The sequence below is a fragment of the Erpetoichthys calabaricus genome, chromosome 15, assembly GCF_900747795.2.
Source record: "Erpetoichthys calabaricus chromosome 15, fErpCal1.3, whole genome shotgun sequence".
Lineage (NCBI taxonomy): Eukaryota > Metazoa > Chordata > Cladistia > Polypteriformes > Polypteridae > Erpetoichthys > Erpetoichthys calabaricus.
Window position 1 is genome coordinate 82,966,430 of NC_041408.2, and position 13,163 is coordinate 82,979,592.

Genomic DNA, 13,163 nt, shown 5'->3' on the forward strand with positions numbered 1-13,163 from the left:
TGTATGGCTGCATGTCATCTTGATTTGCTTTCCTTCACAGCATGTGTTTTGTCCACAGCATGCGGCCCCCACTTAGACACTGGGACGATGTAGAACTCTGAACTGGGTAAAGTGTCTCCGGTTGACACGCTAATCATAAGAATGGAATGTGGTTTACACATGGAAATAAATAAATGCTGAGATATTGTTTCTTCATTCATTTTCTGCAAATAAATACGCCAAAGGAATTGTATATACCAGGGGTGGGCAGTGTTGGTCCTGGAGGGCCGCAGTGGCTGCAGGTTTTCATTCCAACCCAATTGCTTAATTAGAAACCAATCCTTGAAAATCTCAGACCGTATTTAATTTGATGGCTTGTTAGTCTGCGCAATGTAAGGCTCTTATATCGTATATTTTTTTCCTTTCCAAGGATATCTTCCAAATGAGTTGAAGCCTAAAACATATAATTTTCAGTCTGTCACAATTTTCTATTAAGTGTCTTTTTAAATCAAACAGTGCAGGATGAACACACACAGATGTAATTGGGGAACTAGCTAGCTGGGGAACTGCTGGTTGCTTTGTCTTTTATATCTTACTGGACAAAGAGCCTGTTTTGACAGCATAAGATGAAATGGGCACGAGTTTGTGTCAGCAGTGTATGAAGAACAAATGATAAGTAACGAAGAAGTTGTTTTGTAATGATTTAAGTCCACTTTACTCATTACTTACTGTACAGGCTTGTACTGTTAGTTGATGAATTTTCCAGGCCTATAGTATAATATTGAATGATGAATGTTCCAGTACAATATGGAATAGTAATAAGTATAAGCACCACATACCTGGTATAGGTGTATTGAATGAATGCGTAATTGAATCAGAATGCGTAATTAGGCCTCGAGCTGTAGTCGAAATCGCCTTTTAGGCCTCTAGAGCTTTAATCGAAGTCGCCTTTCTCTTTGAATTTTTGCGGCCGTAAATCCGCCGCCTGCCGCGATGTTGGGGTTGGATGTCGGTCTCGTAAGGTTTTTCGTTGCAGCTGCGCAGAAGGCGACTGTGCATTCGGCTTCGGACGTGAGTGAGTGAGGAGGCAGGCGAATTACGTATTAAGATTGCTAATAAGGAGCCATTAAAACAGTGAATGCAACAGTTTAAGATTAAAATAAGCAATTAAGAGTGGAGAACCTGAACAAGCGAGACCATTAAAATGAAGCATCAAAATGTCACTAAAGCAATAAGTGCTTAATAAGCAATAATTAACTTCTCATTAAGAAACTGGGCTGGAACAAAAACCAGCAGCCACTGCAGCCCTCCAGGACCAACATTACCCACCCCTGGTACAGTATATACAGTGCGTATAAAAGGTATTCACCTCTTTGGAAGTTATCACATTTTATTGTTATACAACACTGAATCCCAGTGGATTTAAATTAACTTTTTTTGACAGGGTACCTTTCTCCACACGTTCTGGGAACGTCCCACTGTTGCTGTTCTTTTGGGCTTCACTTACTTCGGCCCTCTCCTCCATTCTATCTATCTCTGTTCCTTGCTCCCCTACTACTCTACTCTCCTTCTGTTAGATTTCTCTACTCTCTCTCTCGTTTTCTTCGCTACCAGCGCATCATCTCATTGGCCACAATAGCAGCCAAACAGTCTAATAGTTTCCCAATGGAAGAATCGCAAACTTGTCACTCTCTCTGTCTGGAAGTCCTCTTTTTACAGTCTTGCTTTATTAGAATTGTCAGCGGCGCAGATTAATAGGGTATCTGCATCTACTGTTAGTAAATGGGAAAACACTACCACCCTGATCAAGACATGGCTGACAGCGTACCCCTGTCAATTTTTTTTTTAATATTTTTTTGAGTTTATTAAAATCAAACAACATTCCATACAAGCAAGTCAAATTTTACAAAACTAGGTTCAAGTCAAGGCAACCCCCAGCCATGAGAAAGAGAGCTAGGCCAACAGAGTGAAAGTTTAATAGTAGAAAAGATAAGTAAGTAAATAAATAGAATAAAAAGGGGAAGAGAATCTGCTTCCTCAATTTAAATGCTTATTCTAAAACTAGCTGTGTAAGCCCATGCTGGAAAAGGCCCAGGGTCCTTAAAACTATTGAAATCGTCAGAAAAAAGATTCAAATGTAGAGATGTCAGGTTGGAAAGGAACTACTCTGGGCATCTCTCTCCTAGGAGGTTTCGTATTGCCGACTTGGTCGCATCGTTTGTGCATTAGTGGCTAAGAGACTGTCTTTCTTAGGAGGTTTCCTTTTGCCAACGTGTTCGCCTCGCTTGTGTATTAGCGGTGGGAGGAAAAGCAAAAGAGATACCGTTTGGCCGATGTGCTTACTTCGCTTCTGTATTAGTAACTAAGTGAGTGACTATTTCTTTGGAGGTTTCACTTTGGCGACGTGATGGCCTCGATTGTGTATCCTCGGAGGAAAACCTTTACCCCGACTCCACCTCTCACCATCTCACTTCCGGGCTGGACAGACACTCTTTTACGAATAGACGTTTATATCCCTCTATTATAATAAAAAAATCCTGGGACGAGACGTAACTTTTTCAGAGGGATACTTTCACATCCTGTGAGACGAGATTTTGTGCCAAGAGATTTAACCACGGCCCGTGGCCAGAAATAAAATACAAAGAGTAGATGACAAAGTAGAACGTCGTAAAGAATTCAAAAACGTTGGTGCGATACACATACAGAGCAGGTTAGAGATAATGAAAGTATCCATCCATCCATCCATTTTCCAACCCGCTGAATCCAAACACAGGGTCACAGGGGTCTGCTGGAGCCAATCCCAGCCAACACAGGGCAGGAACCAATCCCGGGCAGGGCGCCAACCCACCGCAGGACACACACAAACATGCACCTAACCTGCATGTCTTTGGACTGTGGGAGGAAACCGGAGCGCCCGGGGGAAACCCACACAGACACGGGGAGAACATGCAAACTCCACGCAGGGAAGACCCGGGAAGCGAACCCAGGTCTCCTAACTGCGAGGTAGCAGCGCTACCCACTGCGCCACCGTGCCGCCCCTAATAAAAGTATCAAAATTCAAAAGTCTCAAAAAAATGATAGTAAAGATCGCATTAGCGCAAACAAATGGAAATTATTACTCGGTGAAATAACGGAACAGCAAAATGAGATCGAATATATTGTTTGAATTTAAACTTTAAGTCGGAGACTTGTAGATCGTCTAATTCAGTGTTTCCCAAACTTGGTCCTGGGGACCCCCTGTGGCTGCAGGTTTTTGTTCCAACTGAATTCCTTATCAGTGACAACACCTGATAGCACTGATCTCATTTAATTAGCTGGTATTTTTTTCTTTTATTCGACATTCAGAAAGGCACAGCAGCGTGATTTTTACATTTATAAGACATTTAGAAATATTTCTGCTTTTGCTACAGATTTAAGTGCTTAACCGTCTTTTGTTGATTTCATTATACTTTGCCCTTTCTCTGTGCAGTTTTCACCTTCGTTGTATCTTATTAATGACAATTTAAAACGAGCAGAGCAGATACCCGGGCAAACAACACGGAATAATCAAAGGCTGCAAGTACTAATTAGTAAATAATGGATTAATTAAACAATTAGAACACCTAGAAAAGTAGAATGAAAATATTGTTAAAAAGAAAAAAAATACATTATTCCTATATAACTGCTTGGTACATTTTAATATTTTTTTTTTTAGCAAACGTAGTTTTCTAATTTCGATATTGTTCCCTAAACACAGAACTTGGGAAATATCAGCCCAGGAGTCCAATTAAAAACAGAAGCTGGTTGGAACAAAAACCTGCAGGCACAGGGGGTCCCCGGGACCGAGTTTGGGAAACACTGGTCTAATTCATGTTGCCATCAGGGGAAAAGTAGTGTTTCCTCTCAATGAAGAGGCGTATCCGTGAGAATTAAAAGATTTGTTGTTTGGTGAAAGTGAAATCCACATACTCGAGCGGCAGAGACGCAAAATGGCTGGCACGTAGCGCAGGCTGGGGAGGGGGGTTGGTGAGTGACGCAAGTAGGGGGCAAAGCCCCCTAGTATAAGACATTATTAATTAAGTTTTGCACAGATCCTTTATTTTTTTCCAGTGGTATATAACATCAGATACCCAATGACTGAAAAGTGGTGAGTTAGGATTCTTCCAGTTGAGCGAGACAAGTCTATATGCCAATAGTGAAGTAAAGGCAATTCCAGTTTGTTTGTCCTTCTCCACTTTAAGCCCATCTGGTAGCCCACCAAACGCAGCTGTTGGTGGATTAGAAGGGATTGTGACACTGAGGCTGTCTAAAAGGCGTTTAACCATTTTGGTCCAGGATGATGTTAATTTGGTGCAGGCCCAAAACCTGAGACCCAATGAGGCTGGAGCTTGATTGCAATGTTTGCAGGTTGGCTCTTGCCCTGGAAACATTTTGGACAATTTTAAATGAGACAGATGTGCTCGATATGTCATTTTAAGTTGAATAATTGTATGGTTTGAGCATATGGAGCTCGAGTGAATTCTGTGTATTGCTGCCTTACATTCCTTTTCTGAGATGTTGAGTGAGAGATCCTTTTCTCACTGTACTCAGGGATCTTTGAGAGGAAGGGACTTTAAAATGTTTTTATATGTTAGAGAAATACTGTCAGAGTCCTCAAGACTGATCGATGTTTTTTCCAGAGTAGAAGCAGGTGGGAGGTGAGGAAAGTCAGGGAGGTTTTGTTTAATAAAGTTTCTAATTTGGAGGTAGTTTGATTTCTTGGCTTAGCCGGGTGTGTGTGTGCGCCTCTGGGACCTGCCAGTGACCTGTGTGTTTTATCTATTCTAATCGAATCTGATTTCTGAAATGCCTCTGTGGTGGGGTGGGTGCTGGCAGGGGGCTTTTCTTCAAAATGTTATTCATGAAAATTTCTTCTTGGAAAAAATTCTTACAATTTGTTTTTGACATCGATAAAAAATAGATTACAAATAAAAAATGGCTTCTTTGACACTAATCAACAGAGAAAGGCTCTTTAATATCAAAGTGAAAACAGATCTGTGCAAAGTGGTCTAAATTAATTACAAATAGGTCATGTCATTTCTCTAACCCTTGTGAAATAAATAGCCTCGACACACAGAAGAAGGTTTGGGGAAGCCACTCCTGTACTTGAACCCTGGCTGCTAAAGGCAAAATTAGGTGCACTGATGTGTACAGATTTGAGTCCACCATTGAACTGAGGAAACATAGGAAGTGGTCTGGGTTTTAAGGCAGGGAACTGGAAGTGTCATCATCGTAGCCAGACCCAGAAGTGATGGAATGATTTATCTGGTCTCCAGAGGGTATTCAGTGACTTGGATATTTTATTGTCTCCATTCCATGTCTTGAGCTCCTTTTCATGGAGTTCCTTGAAGTTTTCTTTTGTCTCCATCGTGTAACTTTAGGCCTGGGGTCCCCCAACTCTGGTCCTGGAAGACCACAGTGGTTTTTCTTAATTAATGACCTCTTTTTGCTGCTAATTAACTTCTTTTGAATTTTAATTGACTCAGACCCCTTAATTGTTTCTGTTTCCTTAATTAGCTGCCAAACAATAATGAGATCGAAAATGAGCCAAAACGGGAGCAGCAAACTGAAATGTCTGCTATTGCACAATGAGAGCAGCGACAAGCCATGGAATTAACGAACGGGGTTAATTAACAAAAAGACACGCCGTCTAATTAAGTAATTGGTTGGAGTTTAGGGCCCTGATTTAGTTGATCTTCTGTTGGTCCCTCATTTCACATTTCACTTCTGTTTGGGTGCCATTTAAGGAAAGAAATGAAACAATTCAGAGGAACGAGGAAGAAATTCAGGGAAACAAATCTTACAAAAGCAAGTCAATTCAAATGAATTCACAAGAAGTTAATTAACAGCAAAAACAGGTCACTAATTAAGAAAAGGGTTAAAATGAAAACCTGTAGCCACTGCAGCCCTCCAGGACCGGAGTTGGGGACCCCTGCTTTTAGGTCACCATTCTGATTCTCCACAACACACATGGTCTCCATTTCACAAAATCTGTGACTTTTCAGACAAATGGGCTGCACCAGTATCCAGTGGTTTAATACCTATGTGATCTAATCATATTGTGTTTTACTTTTGAAAGTAACTCAGACGACTTTGCAAAGATCAGTTTTTACTTTGATGTTAAAGTGTCTTTTTTTGTTGATCGGTGTCAAAAATGGCGTATTAAACCCACTATGATTGAATGTTGTATAACAATGAAAATGAAAATTGCCAAAGGGTGAGTACTTTTTAAAGGCACTGCATTCAAGAAGCCTGAAGATTCAGCCCTATGTTAGATTTTTATTTAAGGTTATTGACACCATGATGCCTTTCATTACATTTAGCCAAGAAGATCCTACATGTCCTATTTGTTTCAATTTTGTACTCTTAATTATTTTATGAATTTGCTACCCCTCTGAGTTAAGGAAACGTCACAAAGGTGTATGAAAAAGCATATTTGCAAGAATATTTATATTTATTAGGCAAGCCCAGGTGGCTCTGAGTGTAGCTTCCCTGTAGTTAATGCACTGGCTGAAGAGTGAATGCTAAATTTCATCTGCTTAATTGACTTTTCACTTTCTTTTTTCTTTGCTTTCTTTCTTCACTGCATGCTTGCTTAAATTTGTGATTGCTGTTCTGGATGTTCATGCAGCTGGAAGAATGGGCTGGCATTTAATTCTCTTATCCATAGACACAGGCCTGACTTGCTGGACTATGACACTTTAAATGAGGTATTATAATAAATAAACATAATAAATAATTTAAATGAGGTATTATAATAAACATGAAACAATATATTTAGTCAAAAAAAATGAATTTGTTATTTTTTTTTAACCTAATTATATCAGTGCAGGGTACCTATTTATTATGTGCACAAATAAATGTAGAGCAAAATTAATAGAAAATTGAATAAAGTGAACAACTTCTATAATATTTAATTAGAAACTAAACGGGTGCAGTGGCAGCGCTGCTGCCTCGCAGTTAGAAGACCTGGGTTCACTTCCCAGGTCCTCCCTGCGTGGAGTTTGCATGTTCTCCCCGTGTCTCTGTGGGTTTCCTCCGGGTACTCTGGAGTCCAGAGACGTGCAGGTTAGGTGCATTGGCGATTCTAAATTGTCCCTAGTGTGTGCTTGGTGTGTGGGTGTGTGTTTGTGTGTGTGCCCTGCAGTGGGCTAGTGCCCTTGCCCGGGGTTTGTTTCCTGCCTTGTGCCCTGTGCTGGCTGGGATTGGCTCCAGCAGACCCCCGTGACCCTGTAGTTAGGATATAGCGGGTTGGATGATGGATGGATGGATGGATGGATAGAAACTAAACCCATTGGGTCAAGTGAAGTATACGCGCTGCACAGACAGATAGATTGGCACTGGAGTGGCTTAATGCCTCTGTGCATGTCACCCTTTACATATCTGGTTTGCGTTTGTGTGTTTATTACTTTTCCTTCATCATCCAGCGTGTGCTCTGGTCAGGCAAACCAGCTGTCACTTATGTCACTTGTGTTCACTTTTAAATTGCATGCATACGCTAGTGTGTGCTTTCATGTGAGCTACATGCAGATTTAAATTAATTATGCATCTCATAAACTATTGTCACAACAAGAACACGAAGGAGCCACATAAAGGTTTGGGGTAGCCATCCCATATATTGTAAAGCAACTGGCTGCATGGAGTTCTAAACAGAATTGATGCATAGGTGGAAAATGGTGGTATTTAAGGAGTGGTAGAGGAAGTGACATCATCTGGGTCAGAACTGGAAGTTAATGTCTTAACTTAATTAATTAATGGAAAATTTTTTAAATCAATAGGCCTGGTCCAATGACTAAATATAGCAGACAGCAAACAATCTGGTTAAATTAAACAATTTCTAAGGCAGTTATCATCTCTCCCTATATATATATATATATATATATATATATATATATATATATATATATATATATATATATATATATATATAAAAATCCAATGTTTGTCTGTCTGTCCGCTTTTCATGAGAGAACTACTTAACGGATTTAGATCGGGTTTTTTTCTATAATTTTCTCGAACATTCCGGTTGATTTTGCGATCTCTCATTGCGTTAAGTATCATAGTTCGCTTGTGGTACTGATTTTATTTGCATGAATCTGAGAGAGACGCAGCAGGCCGAGGAGAGGGAGGGCGCTTACCTCCTCACTCACGCATCTGCCTCAGGGTGAACCTTACCTCCGCTTAGCTAGTGGATGAGAGAACTACTTAACGGATTTAAATCAAGTTTTTTTTCTATAATTTGCATGAACATTCCGGTTGATTTTGCGACTTCTCTCATCATGTTAAGAATCATAGTTCGCTTGCAGTAGCGATATATTCATGCTAATCCGAGACAGAGGCTGCGGGCCGAGTTGAGGGGGAAGCTTGACGTCAGGAGTGGGGAGCTGGGCAGGACCATCCTTACTCATGCGCTAGCCTCTGTTCGAGTCACTCTACCTCTGCGTTTTGTAGCGTACCTTGCCTCCGCTTAGCTAGTGATACCTGTTTGTTTATTGATTTTTAAAGTTTATCCTGATTCACTACTATGCGAGTGGAACTGCAGGGGGTGGCTAGTTGGTCATAAGTAAAACTGATTTTAAAGGATATGGAGATAAGTACCAAACCAAACCCGACGAAAAACTGTAGGCCTGGAGCCCGTAACAAGACAAACCTTATACAATTTGTCAGAAAAAGACAGGTCAATTTTTTTGTTAGTTGTTGTTGTGGATCTTGTCTATTTGTTTAACACTAGAATTATCAAAGCCAATGAAAAAACTCATAATCCTGGCCCACCTTAAATCCCTTTGCACCTCTCCGTCAGCGTCTTTTGTGTTGTAAATGTGTCGATCAGCACAAGCAGCCTGCTATCCCTCCTATCACCTCCGACCGCCGCAGTTTGGTTTATCTGGGAGTGAGGTGCCTAGAATTGTAGAGGGTAAATAATATATCGTCATTTGGAATACATGCATTTCATGTGTGTTCCGTGTCTACATCAGTCTTTGTAAACACATTGCTAAAACAGAAATGTTTTTAACAATTGACAAAATGTAGACATGAAGTGTATAATGTGTGAAGACTGAAGTCCAAATATCAAATAAACACATATAACAAAACAAGTGCACTTTTATTGAAGAATATAACCGAAGAAACAGAAGTTACCTTAGGGTAAGTCAATGACATGACTGTCTGGATGGCACAGCGGTAAGAACTGCTGAATCCTAATCAAGAGGTCGCTGGTTCAAAACTGGCTGCCTCCCAAATTTACCATTTTGAGTAGTGAGCAGCTGTTATTGTTAATATTATACAGTAGAAACATACATTTGATTTGCGTCTGTAAATGTGTAATACTTGTACTAGTTTGCGTTTTTTTTTTCAGTTTTATTCATGTTCCCACAACCCCCCCACCCTATCGATCTGACACTATTTTCAGATAAAGACGTGGTATAACAAACTTGCTTTGTTATACCACTTCTTTATTTGAAAACACTGTCAGCAGTTCTTACCGTTGCGCCACCCAAGCAGTCATGTCATTGATTTATCTTAAGGCAACTTCTTTTTCTTTGGTTATATTCTTGAATAAAAGTGCACTTGTTTTGTTATATGTGTACCTTTTGTGAAAGTGTTTATTTGATATTTGGACTTCAGTCTTCACACATTATACACTTCATGTCTACATTTTGTCAATTATTACTAAAACATGAAAAACGTTTCTGTTTTAATGATGTGTTTACATAGATTGTTGTAGACACGGAACACACATGAAATGCATGTATTCTAAATGAATACAGTAATCCCTCCTCCATCACGGGAGTTGCGTTCCAGAACCCCCCGCGAAAGGTGAAAATCCATGAAGTAGAAACCATATGTTCATATGGTTCTTTTTATATATTTTAAGCCCTTGTAAACTCTCCCACACTATTATAAACATTTCCCGCACAATTATACAGCATAAACCCTTTGTAATCTCTTAGATATTAGGTAAGATTCGTTGAAATTATGTATGTAAACGCACTGTTTATATACAGTAAAACCTAAATATTATTTTAAAGATATCGAGCGTCTCCGATATCACATATGTTACAGTCATTACGACAGATAGGCCACCAGCAATAAATACGTACAATGCAAGAAAAATTGTATACAGTAAAATGTGTGTACAGTGACACTAAACTATGTACATATAGTAAGTACTGTACGTAGATAATTAATTATGGTTACTCACCAACAATCACACGACGACTTGTCCGATAACGATGAGTTTAATTTTACTGCAGAACAAAGGAGAGCATTACAGCTCTTCTAAAGGATCCTCTTCAGGTGACTGTGTAGCACCACCGTTGTTCTTCTTCCATCACTGTTCAATCCAAATCCCTAAAGCAGATTCCATCCAGTCTACTGCCTTATCACGTCCACTTGCAACTCGTTTTGCGCCCTGGTTAAAGGACACTGCAGCCGTAGATCTTATATGCTTTTCCTCCTTTTTAAATAAAAAGAATCGTGGACTCATTGATGCCGTAATGGTGTCCTGCAGCGGTGTAGCTGTTCCCTTCCTTCAACATATCCAAAACTTTTACCTTTTCTGCAATCATTTGCATCTTCTGTTGGCGCTTGGACACGGCCCCTGAAGCAGTAGCAGGAGCACGTTAATGCTGAATGAGTGAGATGAGACTTCCTGGTGAATGCAGCACTCCGTTGCTGAGCCAATCAGCACACAGGAACTTAACTGTGTGCTCTGATTAGGTAGCTTGTCAGTCATCCGCCAATAGCATCTCTTGTATGAAATCAACTGGGCAAACCAACTGAGGAAGCATGTACCAGAAGTAAAAAGACCCATTGTCCGCAGAAACCCGCGAAGCAGCGAAAAATCCGTGTTATATATTTAGATATGCTTACATATAAAATCCGCGATAGAGTGAAGCCGCGAAAGTCGAAGCGCGATATAGCGAGGGATTACTGTATATATTATTTACCCTCTACAATTCTAGGCACCTCACTCCCAGATAAACCACTTGAGCACTGACAATCTTCTTTCTGACTTGAGGTGCGGCGTTGAGGGGTAATGGAATAGCAGGCTGCTTGTGCTTTATCGACACATTTACAATTCAAAAGACGCTGATGGAGAGGTGCGAAGGGATTTAAGGTGGGCCGGGATTACGAGCTTTTTCAAAGGTTTCGGTAATTTTAGTATTAAGGTAAATATCTTGGAAACCACTTGTTCTAAATTTTTGCATTTTTGCTAGGCTGTCGTCATTTGAGAGCTCTGCATAACACAGAAAAATGCATTATTTTACAATGAAAATTGCAAATTTAAGGTGTACAAATCAATTTTACACACAGGCACACATACAGACACCAGGCCAAAATGAACATTTCTCGATAGAGTCAGAATCTGAACTGAATTTCATTGTGAATTTTTAAGCCCATCGCCATACTTTCATTTATGTGGAAGTAAAGCAGTACTCACTTGAGTCCACCTTCTCAACTTTGATGGGTGAAAATGATAGTTTTAATTTAATATTGTGTGCGGTGTCACTGAAATAAACCAAATAAAAAAATTAATACATGAAGAAATATACAGCAAAAAATATATCTTTCATGAAACATTTACTTATTTATGCTCCCATTTAATTTTCATTTTATTTATTTATTGTCAAAGTTTTACATATTTATTTATTTAATTTTGTCCATACATATCACCTCAGTTGAATTTTCCTATTAATCTTTCCCTATTCACAGCTGCATGGGGAAATAACAGTTTTGGCAACATACACCTTGGCTCTGATGTCTGTGAGGATTAACACCACCATGAATGATAGTTTTATTGGGTAATAAGGTATCTGTGTAGTCGTCATCCTTAAATCAAAATAAAGAGCCAGAGTGGTTTAAATCTAAAAGGCGACTGGTGGATTTGGGTTAATTCATGGAAGTGACCTTGTATTTTAAATTTAAGACCAAAGGCTGTGTCAGCGATGTCCCTTTGGGTAGCAAATCTGCTACACAGCTGTCTACTTTGGCTCTTGTTAAATGTGCCCGGGCTGTTCGAAAAGTTCGGCATACCAGAATGTCTCAGTTGCAGCAGTGATTGTGCTTGTGTGGGGTTTGAGTGCTACTAAAATAAGACAACAGAAGGGACAGAGAATTGGCTTGCGGATAAACTACATTCAGGCCAACACAATACAAGTTTTAGTGCCCATTGTACTTTATATGTAAGTCAAATTTGAGATTAAAATTCAGGAATCACCTTCTGGTTTTAACCTAATTATAGCAACAACCACTACACTGTTGTCCAAGTGCACGTCAGAAAATCTGCACAACGTGCTTGGGCATTTCAAAACAGCATATTTCAGATAAAGAATTTCTGATTTTCATGCATGGATAAAGGATGAAGATGCTATTTGCTTTGAAGCAGCATAACAGCTGTGCTTACAGAGACTCTTTAAACTGCTCAGTCCACCAGTGCAGCTGTCAGTTAATTGTGATCATTGATGAAATAAATGTTGGTCACGCTAACTTAGTTCACTTGCTGTTTAAGATGAGGTTTTCTTTTCTGCTTTAACTGCAGAGATTATGGATGATATTTTTTTTGCCATACTTACCTAAAGTGCGTCCAGGATAAGGTGTTATCATAATCTTTTTGTTATAGATAGATAGATAGATAGATAGATAGATAGATAGATAGATAGATAGATAGATAGATAGATAGATAGATAGATAGATACTTTATTAATCCCAAGGGGAAATTCACATACTCCAGCAGCACCTTACTGATACAAAAAAAAATCAATATTAAATTAAAGATTGATATAAAATAAAGTGATAGGAGTGATCAATAAATAAAAATAGAAAAATAAAAGTAGAAAAGTACACATACAGTCATACACGGAGCGTTATGATTTACAGTCTGTGGCTGATCCCACAGATGCAATTACTATGAGTTTTAAAACATGTTGTTTTGTCTTGGTAGAGTATTATATTGCTCTACTTTCCCCTTTTGTATTATTAATTTGTAGCCTTTGCAGAATGCCTCAGATCTCCCAGACTTACCACTGTTCATAAAGTATTATAGTATATAATTTCTCCCCACCTTCCCTTCTACATTTATAACCTCGGGCAATTAGGTGTAGTAAAAGACAAGCAGGAGTTTAGTTACAATTTAAACTATATATTATTGATAATATTCATAAATA

General features: G+C 39.3%; 1 protein-coding gene across 1 annotated transcript in view; it reads left to right on the forward strand.

Moving 5' to 3' along the window:
* The window catches only part of LOC114665647 (alpha-actinin-2), a 143,847-nt gene that overhangs the window by 48,354 nt on the left and 82,330 nt on the right, over positions 1-13,163 (forward strand). The gene's annotated exons all lie outside the window — the stretch shown is intronic.